This window comes from Ahaetulla prasina, chromosome 3 (genome assembly GCF_028640845.1).
Source record: "Ahaetulla prasina isolate Xishuangbanna chromosome 3, ASM2864084v1, whole genome shotgun sequence".
Lineage (NCBI taxonomy): Eukaryota > Metazoa > Chordata > Lepidosauria > Squamata > Colubridae > Ahaetulla > Ahaetulla prasina.
In genome coordinates, this window is record NC_080541.1 from 11274730 (window position 1) to 11287229 (window position 12500).

A 12500-nucleotide genomic window follows, 5' to 3' on the forward strand; every position below is an offset into this window, starting at 1 on the left:
CTTTTCTGAAGCTCCGTTTGGGGCTTCTTTTCTGAAGCTCTGTTTAGGGGCTTCTTTTTTGAAGCTCCGTTTGGGGCTTTTTTTCTAAGCTCCGTTTCTGATGCTTTTTTCAGCCTCTGAAACCTCCGTTTGAGAAGCTGGGCGGGGCTACTTTCAGAGTGTAAGACGCACCCAGATTTTCACTCTCTTTTTTGCAGGGGAAAAGGTGAGTCTTATACTCCGAAAAATACAGTAGTTAGAAAACTCCATTATTAAAGACCAGTATTAAAAATTAAAATGTTTAAATAAGATAGAACTGAGCAGAACAGGTCATAATTATATACTGCAGTTAGTGGTGAGTTCATCGCAGGCTGGCCAAAATCTGCTGAATTTTACAGTAGAGCAGAATTTATTGACATTCAATGGAACTATATCATGCTGATCCAAGAGTAATAATGTACATAAAAGAGATTAGAATTCCTTGGATATTTTCTCAAGGAAGGAGTTATGGTAAGACCACACACAACCAACCAGCTTTGGTTGCCACAATGTAAAAAAGACTCTAGAAAGAGTGCAGAGAAGAATAACAAAGAGGATTAGGGGACTGGAGGCTAAAACATATAAAGAACGGTTGCTGGAATTGGGTATGTCTAGTTTAATGAAAAGAATCACTGGGGGTGACATAATAGCAGTATTCTAATATCTAAGGGGTTGCCACAAAGAAGAGGGGGGTCAACCAGTGTTGAAATCTGGCCGGATCTATCCGGCTTGTGCGAACTGGTAGGGCCAATGGCAGAAGGCTCCACCTACCTGCCAGGACGTCATTACGTCCCATTTTTGACTCTCTGCGCATGGGCAGAAGAGGCCCGTGTGCTCACATTTCTGAATTGGTAGCGAAGGTGAGTGCATTTCACCGCTGGGTCAACCTATTCTCCGAAGCACCTGAAGGCAGGACAAGAAGCAGTGAATGGAAATTAATTCAGGAGAGAAGCAACCTAGAACTGAGGAGAAATTTCCTGACAGTGAGAACAATTTATTCAGTGGAACAACTTGCCTCCAGAAGTTGTGGATGCGCCAGCACTGGAAGTTTTTAAGAAGATGTTGGATAACCATTTGTCTGAAGTGGTGTAGGGTTTCCTAACTGAGCAGGGGGTCGGACTAGAAGACCTCCAAGGTCCCTTCCAACTCTGTTACTTTGTTATAAAACAAGTCCGTGAATTGAATTAAATTAAATTAAATATTTTAATTACATTGAAATATTAATTTTTAATTAATATTAATTAATATTATTTTAATTAATTAATTATAAAAATTAATTATTAATTATTAATTTATTATATTATTAATTATAATAATTATTATATATTATATAATTATTATATATTATATAATTATTATATATTAATATATTATATATATATTATATAATATATTATATATATATTATATATATATATATTATAATATATAATATATTATATATTAATATAATATACTGTATTAGATATTATATAATTATTATATATTAATTAATAATTAATAATTATAATTAATTATAAAAATTAATTATTAATTAATATTACTTTTTAATTAATATTTAATTAATAAATATTAATTAATAAATATTTAAAGTATTTTAATTAAATTAAAATACCTTATACCACCAGGCTTGAAATCCTGGGACTTGAAAACTTACCACTCCGTCGACTTCGACATGACCTGTGTTTAACACACAAAATCATCTATTGCAATGTCCTTCCTGTGAAAGACTACTTCAGCTTCAATCGCAATATTACAAGAGCAAAAAATAGATTCAAGCTTAATGTCAACCGTTTCATACTTGATTGCAGAAAATATGACTTCTGTAACAGAGTTGTTAATGCTTGGAACTCATTACCTGACTCCATAGTCTCTACTCAAAATCCCAAAATCTTCAACCAAAAACTGTCTACTATTGACCTCACCCCATTCCTGAGAGGGCTATAAGGGGTGTGCATAAGAGCACAAAAGTGCCTACCGTTCCTGTCCTATTGTTCCCTTCATTATATCAAATTAATATAGTTAATGCATATTTTTTTACTTATATATATATTTTCTTCAAGATATGTTGTTTTATTTATGACAATGTTTGTGTATACTGTTGTGACAAAAAGAAATAAAATTTTTAAAAAAATTCTTATAGAAGGTACAATATAACAGAGAGATGAAGGCCAGAGAAACTCCAGGGACTGCCTTACCTGAGTTTAACTATCAAATCCCAGCCTTAAAAGTTTGAATGACAAGTGTTGTTGTTTTTTTTAAGCTAACCAAGTTTTCAAAATATTTTTGGCTTGTAGGCAAGTCAGCAGGGATATAAGGAAGGCATAGATAAAGCAAGTGGAACTTTTGGTCTGGTTTCTACTCACAAAAGGAAAGTGCTTTTATAACGGTGATGACTTCCATCGAATCTCTAACATTCTTCTGTCACAGAGAGCTAAAAATAAAATTATATCACTGTATCTTAGACTCTCTTTTTTTTTTCTCCAAAAAGCATGTTCTTATCCTAGCTGTAGCGTGGCCTTTAGCTTTCTTTTTTTCTTTTAATCTCTAAGCAAAATGTAATCTTTGTCATTCAACTACTCTGACTTCTGTTTGGAAATCAGAAAGGCCATTGCTCCAAAGAAAATCGATACAAGAATGGATTTAGATGGCATAAAGAGATCCATCATGTCAAAAAAAATAAAAAATAAAGGAGCTATTTCTATATAAAAATGCTATATAGAAATGCCACCAAGTTTTTATACATTTTCATGTCTCCAAATTTGTGAAATTACTAATGAGTAGTAGGTTCTGATGTAATATTTTATGGGGGAAAATATCCAAAGGAATACAAACATATTTTTTTTCCTGACTGCACTTTTGCTATAGAAGAGCAACAAAGACAATTAGGGGACTGACGAATAAAACATGAAGAATGATTGCATGAATTGAGCATGTCTAGTTTAATGAAAAGATGGACTAGGGGTGACATGCTATCAGTCTTCCAATACCTAAGGGGCTGCCACAGGAAAGTAGGGGCCAACCTGTTCTCCAAAGCACCTGAGGGCAGGACAAGAAGCAATGGATGGAAACTAATCAAGGAGAGAAGCAACCTAGAACTAAGGAGAAATTTCCTGATAGTTAGAACAATTTGCCCCCAGAAGTCATGGGTGCTTCCACAATGGAAGTTTTTAAGACGAGATTGGACAACCATTTGTCTGAAATAGTGAGGAGGGGGTTGGACTAGAAGACCTCCAAGGTCCCTTCCAACTCTTTTATTCTGTTATTCTCTCTAGCTCTCTTTTCCATCAAGGAGCACAAAGTCAAACAGACTGTCCTATGAATATTTATCGTTTGTGTAGTACTGATAATACTCCAGACTTTGTAGTGGATTCAAGAGGTGGGCTCTGGTCAAATTTTGTTAATTTTTTTTACACTGCAAAATAAGAAGACATGGGAGTATGTTTCTATATGGGTTGCATTTTTAACTTCCAAACCTTTTCTGTCTTCCCCTCTCTTACCATGTGTATCAGCCAAGAAGGCAACCTAACTACTTTTGGGGGCTACATGCCTACTACAGAAGACCCTGTGTATTTCCTCAGAAGTCTGTAGTTGAGACGGGCAATTTATAAATTAGATGGACGGATAGATAGATAGATAAATAGACAGACAGACAGACAGACATGAAAAAGATAGATAGATGATAGATAGATAGACAGACAGACAAACAGACAGACAGACACACAGACAGACACACAGAGATACACAGACAGACAGACAGACAGACAGACAGACAGACAGAGAGATGATAGATGATAGCTGATGGATGGATGGATGGATGGATGGATAGATGGATGGATGGGTGCATGGGTGGGTGGGTGGATGGAGAGAGAGAGAGAGAGAGAGAGAGAAGTAGGTAGGTAGGTAGGTAGGTGATAGATAGACAGATAGATAGATAGATAGATAGATAGATAGATAGATAGATAGATAGATAGATAGATAGATGGATGGATGGATGGATGGATGGATGGATGGATGGATGGATGGATGGATGGATGGATAGATAGATAGATAGATAGATAGATAGATAGATAGATAGATAGATAGATAGATAGATAGATAGATAGATAGATAGATAGATAGATAGATAATGCTATCTGTCTATCTATCTCAAATTTGACTGCATCTCAAATGATCCATCTGTTAAACTACTGAAGTTCTCAGGTGATACAACAGTGATCAATCTCATTCGAGACAATGATGAATCCGCATACAGATTTGAGGTTGAACAACTAGCCTCATGGTGCTACCAGAACAACCTGGAACTGAACACATTCAAAACGTAGAAATGGTGGTGGACTTTAAGAGAATCCCTCCCATACTACCACCTCTTACAATACTAGACAACACAGTATCAACAGTAGAGACCTTTAAATTTCTAGGTTCTACTTTATCTCACGACCTAAAATGGACACCTAACATCAAAAACGTCATCAAAAAAGCACAACAAAAAATGTTCTTTTTATGCCAATTCAGTAAACTCAAACTGCCCAAGGAGTTGCTGATCCAGTTCTACAGAGAAATTATTGAGTCTGTCATCTGCACTTCTATAACTGTCTTGGTTTGGTTTTGCAACCCAACAAGACAGACACAGACTTCATAGGATCATTAGAACTGTAGAAAAAACAATGGCTACCAACCTGCCTTCCATTGAGGACCTCTATACTGCACGAGTCAAAAAGAGGGCTGAGAAAATATTTACAGACCCCTCACATCCTGTTTCAACTCCTACCCTCAAAACAACCCTACAGAGCACTCCACACCAGAACAACTAGACACAACAACAGTTTTTTCCCGAACGCCATCACTCTGCTAAACAAATAATTCCCTCAACACTGTCTAACTATTTACTAAGTCTGCACTACTATTAATCTTCTCATTGTTCCCATCACCCATCTCCTCCCACTTATGACTGTAACTTTGCTGCTTGTATCCTTACGATTTATATTGACTTTGATTGTTTCCTGATTGCTTCTTTGTACCCTATGACTATCATTAAGTGTTGTACCTTATGATTCTTGATGAACCTATCTTTTCTTTTATCTACACTGAGAGCATATGCACCAAGACAAATTCCTTGTGTGTCCAATCACACTTAGCCAATAAAAACAAAATTCTATTCTTCTATTCTATTCCTTCTCATACAGCTATCTATCCTCTAGGGAAAAGTAAAGTCCTATAATTAGGCAAGAAAAACCAAAACTACACATATAAGCTGGGGAAACTAGGCTTAGTGAGCAGTAACTGTGAGAGGGATCTTGGAGTCTTAGTAGACAACCAGCTAAATATGAGCCAGCAGTGTGCAGCAGCAGCAGACACAAAAGCCAATGCAATCCTAAATTGCATTAACAGAGGGATACAATCAAGATCAAGTGAGGTGCTAATACCACTCTATAAAGTCGTACTAAGACCACGCCTAGAGTTTTGGTCACCACACTATAAAAAAAGATGCTGAGACTCTAGAAAAAGTGCAGAGGAGAGTAACCAGGATGATTAGGGGACTGGAGACTAAAACATGAAGAATGGTTGCAGGAACCATAAACCTAGTCTAGTGAAGAGAAGGACCGGGGAGACAGGATAGCAGTGTTCCAATATTTGAGGGGCTGCCACAGAGAGGAAGGGGCCAAGCTATTCTCAAAAGCACCTGAAGGCCAGACAAGGAATAATGGATGGAAACTGAACAAGGAGAGATTGAGAGACTTATTCTTGAATACAGCTCACCTGTCTGGAACCCATACCACATCTCTGACATTAATACAATTGAACGCGTCCAGAAATATTTTACAAGAAGAGTTCTCTGCTCCTCTGAAAACAACAAAATACCTTATACCACAAGACTTGAAATCCTGGGATTAGAAAATTTAGAACTCCGCCGACTACAACAAGACCTGTGTTTAACACACAGAATCATCTATTGCAATGTCCTTCCTGTTAAAGACTACTTCAGCTCCAATCGCAATAATACAAGAGCAAACAATAGATTTAAACTTAATGTCAACCGCTTCAATCTTGATTGCAGAAAATATGACTTTTGTAACAGAGTTGTTAACGCTTGGAACACACTACCTGACTCTGTGGTCTCTTCTCAAAATCCCAAAAACTTCAACCAAAAACTATCTACCATTGACCTCACCCCATTCCTAAGAGGACTATAAGGGGCGTGCATAAGTACACAAAAGTGCCTACCGTTCCTGTCCTATTGTTTCCTTTCATTATATCAAATTAATATAGTTATTGCATACTTTTGCTTATATATATGCTTATATAATGTGTTGTTGTTTTATGTTGATGCTTGTGTATACTGTTGTGACAAAAAAAAAAAAGATTCAACTTGGAAATAAGGAGAAATTTCCTGACAGTGAGAGCAATCCATCAGTGGAACAGAAGCTGCCTTCGGAAGTTGTGGGAACTTCATCACTGGAAGCTTTCAAGAAGAGACTGGACTGCCATCTGTCAGAAATGGTGTAGGGACTCCTTCTTAAACAGAGGGTTGGACTAGATGACCTATAAGGTCCCTTCCAACTCTGTTAAACTGATTGTCTGTTTTTTTCTCTCTCTTGTCTCTTTTGAGCAGAATAGATTTGAAACTATAGAACATGGTAGAGTTTAAAAGGATGGGGAAGAGATGAAGATAATGCTGTCTCCTGATTCTTCTTTTTAAGTGATTTTCTTTCTTGCAGCTAAAGCCAAATTCCTGGTACCCAAAATGTCAGCAGCTGAGCGATATTTCCTTTAGCAAGGAAGCATCCACTGCAGTAGGGGATGAAAACCACCAAATATCTTCCCCAACTATTCTGTCAGGAACAATTTCCATAATAATCATATTTTAGCTTATCTCCAATATCTAATAGTGCACCACAGAGACCACTAATTTGAAAACATTCTATGGCCACTTTTCCATGTGCTTTTCTTCCTTCCATCCATAATAAATAAATGGACTCTAGGTAATATTGAAATACGGAGCAGGAAGCATTTTCAGACTGATTTTATCTCTTTAATTCCGTATTCCCTTCCTTCCAAATGGCTGTTTTTATGTTCCTTTCCTTTTCAGGGCCTTAGATCTCTATTTTTTTTGTTAGGCACAGTGTGTGAATGTCTGTGTGAGTGTGCATATGTTGAGCATTCATGGTTTTTATTGCCAGTCCCTGTTCACTTGTTACAGGGATCGGATTGCCTTGTCAATACCAGCTGAAATTCTTCATTTTAGTAGCGTCTTCTTGCAAGAAAAAATATTTAATTGGTTGACTGAATACGTCGTAGATGTGTGGGCCGCTGTTTCTTAACCTTGTCAGCTTTAAGAAATGTGACCCAAAGGTGTTTTTTTTTCAAAAGGCAATTGGACTTTGTTTTTCCTTGAAGATGTTTTGCTTCTCATCCAGGAAACTTCTTCAGTTTAGACTGAATGGCGGAGGATGGAAGGATTTGTATTCCTTGCAGTCAACTCTCTCTGAGAGTCGTTGACACCACTTGGAGGTTTATCTTTGCCTTCAGGGTCACCTGAACAGTGCAAATGGGTATGGAACTATCTTGGAACTGTTGAAAGGACTGCTTTGTAAACAGGAGGTAAATGGTGTCATAACCCTCCCCCTCTGTTGGGAGAGGGCTGCTCAGTCTTAATGTAGGTGGCCTCTTTGATCCTTCTTTCAAACCACCAGTCCTTTCTGTTCAAGATGTGGACTTTGTTGTCTTCAAAAGAGTGATCTTCTGTGGTCCGGCGGTGGCCTGCAGAGCTGACATCAGAGTCAGACAGTGAGGAGGTTGGAGAGGAACATGGGCCAGTCCTGGAGTCTGGGGAAGGCTCGGATGAGGGCTCTGTGTCAGAGGCAGAGAGGGGGCCATGGCCATCTGAGAGTTATGTGCTGCCTCCAGAGTCAGACATCAGCAAGGCAGAGGAACAAGGGGAGCCTGTTCCCAGTGCACACATGTGCAGAGCTGCCAGAAGGCAAGAACAGTTAAGACAAAAGGGACGACTCGGGAGTAAGGCTTGGAGATGATTGGCCCCTCCCATAAGACATAAAGGAGGAGCAAAGGCACGTGAGCCTTTGCAGGAAGCAACTTTGTTCATTCTGGTCAGTTTAAATTCTGAAGCTCCGTATTGACTCTGTGGTCTGTGTGGCCTTGCAAAGCTAATTGCCAATTAGGTCTTTGGCAGCGTGTCAAGGGAGATAATGGTGGGTGCATATCAGCCTTATCCCAAAGGACTGTGGCAGACTTCTGTTGGACTCTTTGCAAACTATTTGTGACTCATTACAGGCTGTGAATGAACATAATTCACAGCCGTTGAAATAAAAAGAGGGTTTTGGGGACTAATTGTTTGCTTTTTACTGTCTCAGGAAGCCTAGGAGTCCCCATGCACCCCATTTTTTCAGTTGTGGGCACCTCAAGTTCCTCTTAGGTTCTCTTTAAGTATCCAATTACTGCAAGTCAAGAAAAAAAGATGGAGTCGTATGAATGCATTTTAATCTGACTTTATTTGATCTGGGTTTGTTGGGACTGGCATCACCCATTCTTTGTTTCTGTTATCATTGGCTCCTGTTTGGATCAGGTGGGATCATCAATCCATATAAATTAGGGGAGGGGGAGGAGAAATATCACTTCTTTTCTGTTTGTGTCATGTGGGTGAGAGAGATGACCGAACTGATGCTGAAAAATCCTTCCCTTTCACAAAAGAGGGTGTCATCTGGTCAAAACAAGCTCTCATTCTGAAGAAAATATTGCAGACTGTAACTAGGCAGTCATACTGGAAGGGTGGGAGGATGAAAGTTGATATTTATGCACAGTGGTGGGATTCAAATAATTTAACAACCGGTTCTCTCCCCTAATGACTGGCTGGATGGGCGTGGCCATGGTGGGCGTGACCAGGGGGTGTGACAGGCAGCACTTCTGTACTCCCCTGGAAGTTAAAATGGACCACAGAGGGGGGAGTGCCCCCCTGCGGCCCATTTTGGGCCTAGGAGGCCTCCCTGCACTTTCCTGGGAGCCAGAATGGGGTGCGTGGGGACTCCTGGAAGGGGCGGGGTGGGAAGGGGTGGAGCCAGCCAGCAATTTAACTATCAGTTCACCTGAACTGGCTCGAACCGGCTGAATCCTACCACTGCTTATGCAGAGACCAGGGGAATTCGTGCCAAAGGTAAGATGTTCCTCCTAAACACATATGTGCAAGTAAAAAAAACACATTTATTTAAGCCTCCTCCTCCTCCTCCTCCTCCTCCTCCTCCTCCTTTTCCTCCTCCTCCTCCTTCTTGATGGCAATGTTTCATTGTTCCATTACTTCATTTAAAATCAGGCATGGAGATCCAAAGTAAACAGCCTTGCATGTATGACGCCTCTTATTATTATTTTTAATTACTTATTAAATATACCGTATATACTCGAATATAAGCCGATCCGAGTATAAGCCGAGGTCCCCAATTTTACCCCAAAAACTGGGGTAAACTGGGGACTCGAGTATAAGCCGAGGGTGGGAAATGAGGCACCTACCGGTTGGGGAAACCCTCCCTCCCTCAGCTGAGAAGGCTGGCGGCTCCCCGCCCGCCTCTCACTGCACCGCAGGGCTTCCCAGCGCCGTCCGTAAAATGTGAAAAAGAAAAAAAACTCGAGTATAAGCCGTATATACTTGAGTATAAGCCGAGGGGCTTAAAAAAAAAAAACTCGAGTATAAGCCGTATAGACCCGAGTATAAGCCGAGGGGACGTTTTTCAGCACAAAAACCGTGCTGAAAAACTCGGCTTATACTCGAGTATATACGGTAGGCCTCTGCTTTTTCTCATTAAAGAAAACTCCCAAGGTGTTTTACCAAGTCTGGGAAACTATGCTATAGTAAAATTCTAAAATGTTAAAATAAAATAAAAATACTCTCTGAAAATAAAGGATGTAAGTAACCATACAAGTGTCCTCCTTATGGTCCTACCCAGTAGCAATTCTGAGCTCATGACGTAATTCCAAAATCTCTCAAGAATTGGGAGGAGTTGCATATTGGAGCCTTATCTCATGTAAATAGTATTGTCTCCCACAGAGAGTGAAATAATTAGTCCTATAATGCATACAATGTCTTTTTCTCACTAGCAATGGGAGACCTAATATGATGCTAGATGCCACACTCCAGAGGTGGTATTCAGCAGGTTCTGACCAGTCCTGGAAAACCGGTAGCAAAAAGTTCGAGTAGTTCGGAGAATCATTAAATAGCACCTCTGATTGGCCCCACCCCCATTTATTCTCTGCCTCCCGAGTCTCAGCTGATCGGGAGGGAATGGAGATTTTACAGTATCCTTCCCCTGCCACACCCACCAAGCCACACCCACCAAGCTATGCCATGCCCACCAAGCCATGCCCACAGAACCGGTCATAAAATGTTTTGATCCCACCACTCCCACACTCCCAAGCTCAAGATTGTCCTGTCTGCCCAAGAAGATTAGATTCATATAACTTTAGACCATCCGTTATGGATCTGGAGAAAGATTCAGAGTTTCCAAGTCACTCCAAATCTGGTCATCTTGGATTTGGACTACGACAATGCTCTCTACATGCGATTACCCTTGAAGAATATTCAGAAGCTACAACTGGTAAAGAATGCAGATGCATGAGCAAATCTGGGGTGTCCATTGTAACAACTTTGTTGTAGAATAGAATAGAATAGAATAGAATAGAATAGAATAGAATAGAATAGAATAGAATAGAATAGAATAGAATTTTTATTGGCCAAGTGTGATTGGACACACAAGGAATTTGTCTTGGTGCATTCACTCTCAGTGTACATAAAAGACAAGATACCTTCATCAAGGTACAACATTTACAACACAATTGATGGTCAATATATCAATATAAATCATAAGGATTGCCAGCAACAAGTTATAGTCATACAGTCATAAGTGGAAAGAGATTGGTGATGGGAACTATGAGACGATTAATAGTAGTGCAGATTCAGTAAATAGTCTGACAGTGTTGATGGAATTATTTGTTTAGCAGAGTGATGGCCTTCGGGAAAAAACTGTTCTTGTATCTAGTTGTTCTGATGTGCAGTGCTCTATAGCGTCGTTTTGAGGGTAGGAGTTGAAACAGTTTATGTCCAGGATTTGAGGGGTCTGGAAAGAAAGAAAGAAAGAAAGAAAGAAAGAAAGAAAGAAAGAAAGAAAGAAAGAAAGAAAGAAAGAAAGATAGATGGATGGATGTGAAGAATGGAAGAAAGGACTGAATAAGATGTAAAACTGACTCCTGTCAAGATAAGTGTCTGAAATTCTTCACTTGACCAAAATGCACACAAATCTGATTCTGACAAAATTCCAGGGTAAACACACACACACACACACACACACACACAAAATTCCTTCCCCTTTGATCAAAAAATTTGAATTGTGCACTAATGGAAGAGAGGGCAAATATTTTCCTTCTTGTAGCAGCTGACTGGGTCAGCCATATTATTATTATTATTATTATTATTATTATTATTATTATTATTATTATTATTATTATTATTATTATTATTATTATTATTATTTAAATTTATATACCGCCCTATCTCCCAAAGGACTCAGGGCGGTTCACAGGCATATAAAACATCGATACATAAAATTAAAATAATCTTTAAAAAACTTATTCCAATGCCCTATCATTAAAAATAGAAATATAAATATTAAAATCAATTAAAACCCCTATAGAATTTAAAATCTAAGCCAGTCCTGCACAGATGAATAAATGTGTCTTGAGCTCGCGACGGAAGGTACGAAGGTCCGGAAGTTGACGGAGTCCTGGGGGGAGCTCGTTCCAGAGGGCGGGAGCCCCCACAGAGAAGGCCCTTCCCCTGGGCGTCGCCAGACGACACTGCCTAGCTGACGGCACCCTGAGGAGTCCCTCCCTGTGAGAGCGCACGGGTCGGTGAGAGGTATCTGGTCGCAGTAGGCGGTCCCAGATAACCCGGCCCTATGCCATGGAGCGCTTTAAAGGTGGTCACCAAAACCTTGAAGCGCACCGGAAGGCCACAGGAAGCCAGTCCAGCCTGCGCAGGATGGGTGTTATACGGGAGCCACGAGGGGCTCCATCTATCACCCGCGCAGCCGCATTCTGGACTAACTGTAGCCTCCGGATGCCCTTCAAGGGGAGCCCCATGTAGAGAGCGTTGCAGTAATCCAGGCGAGACGTCACGAGGGCGTGAGTGACCGTGCATAGGGCCTCCCGGTCCAGAAAGGGGCGCAACTGGCGCACCAGGCGAACCTGGTAGAACGCTCTCCTGGAGACGGCCGTCAAATGATCTTCTAGAGACAGCCGTTCATCCAGGAGGACGCCTAAGTTGCGCACCCTCTCCATCGGGGCCAGTGACTCGCCACCGATGGTCAGCCGCGGATTTAGCTGACTGTACCGGGATGCCGGCATCCACAGCCACTCCGTCTTGGAGGGAGTATGAAGGAATGGCTGTCGTTTAACCCCAGAAAGGAAAGGAAAGTCAAACA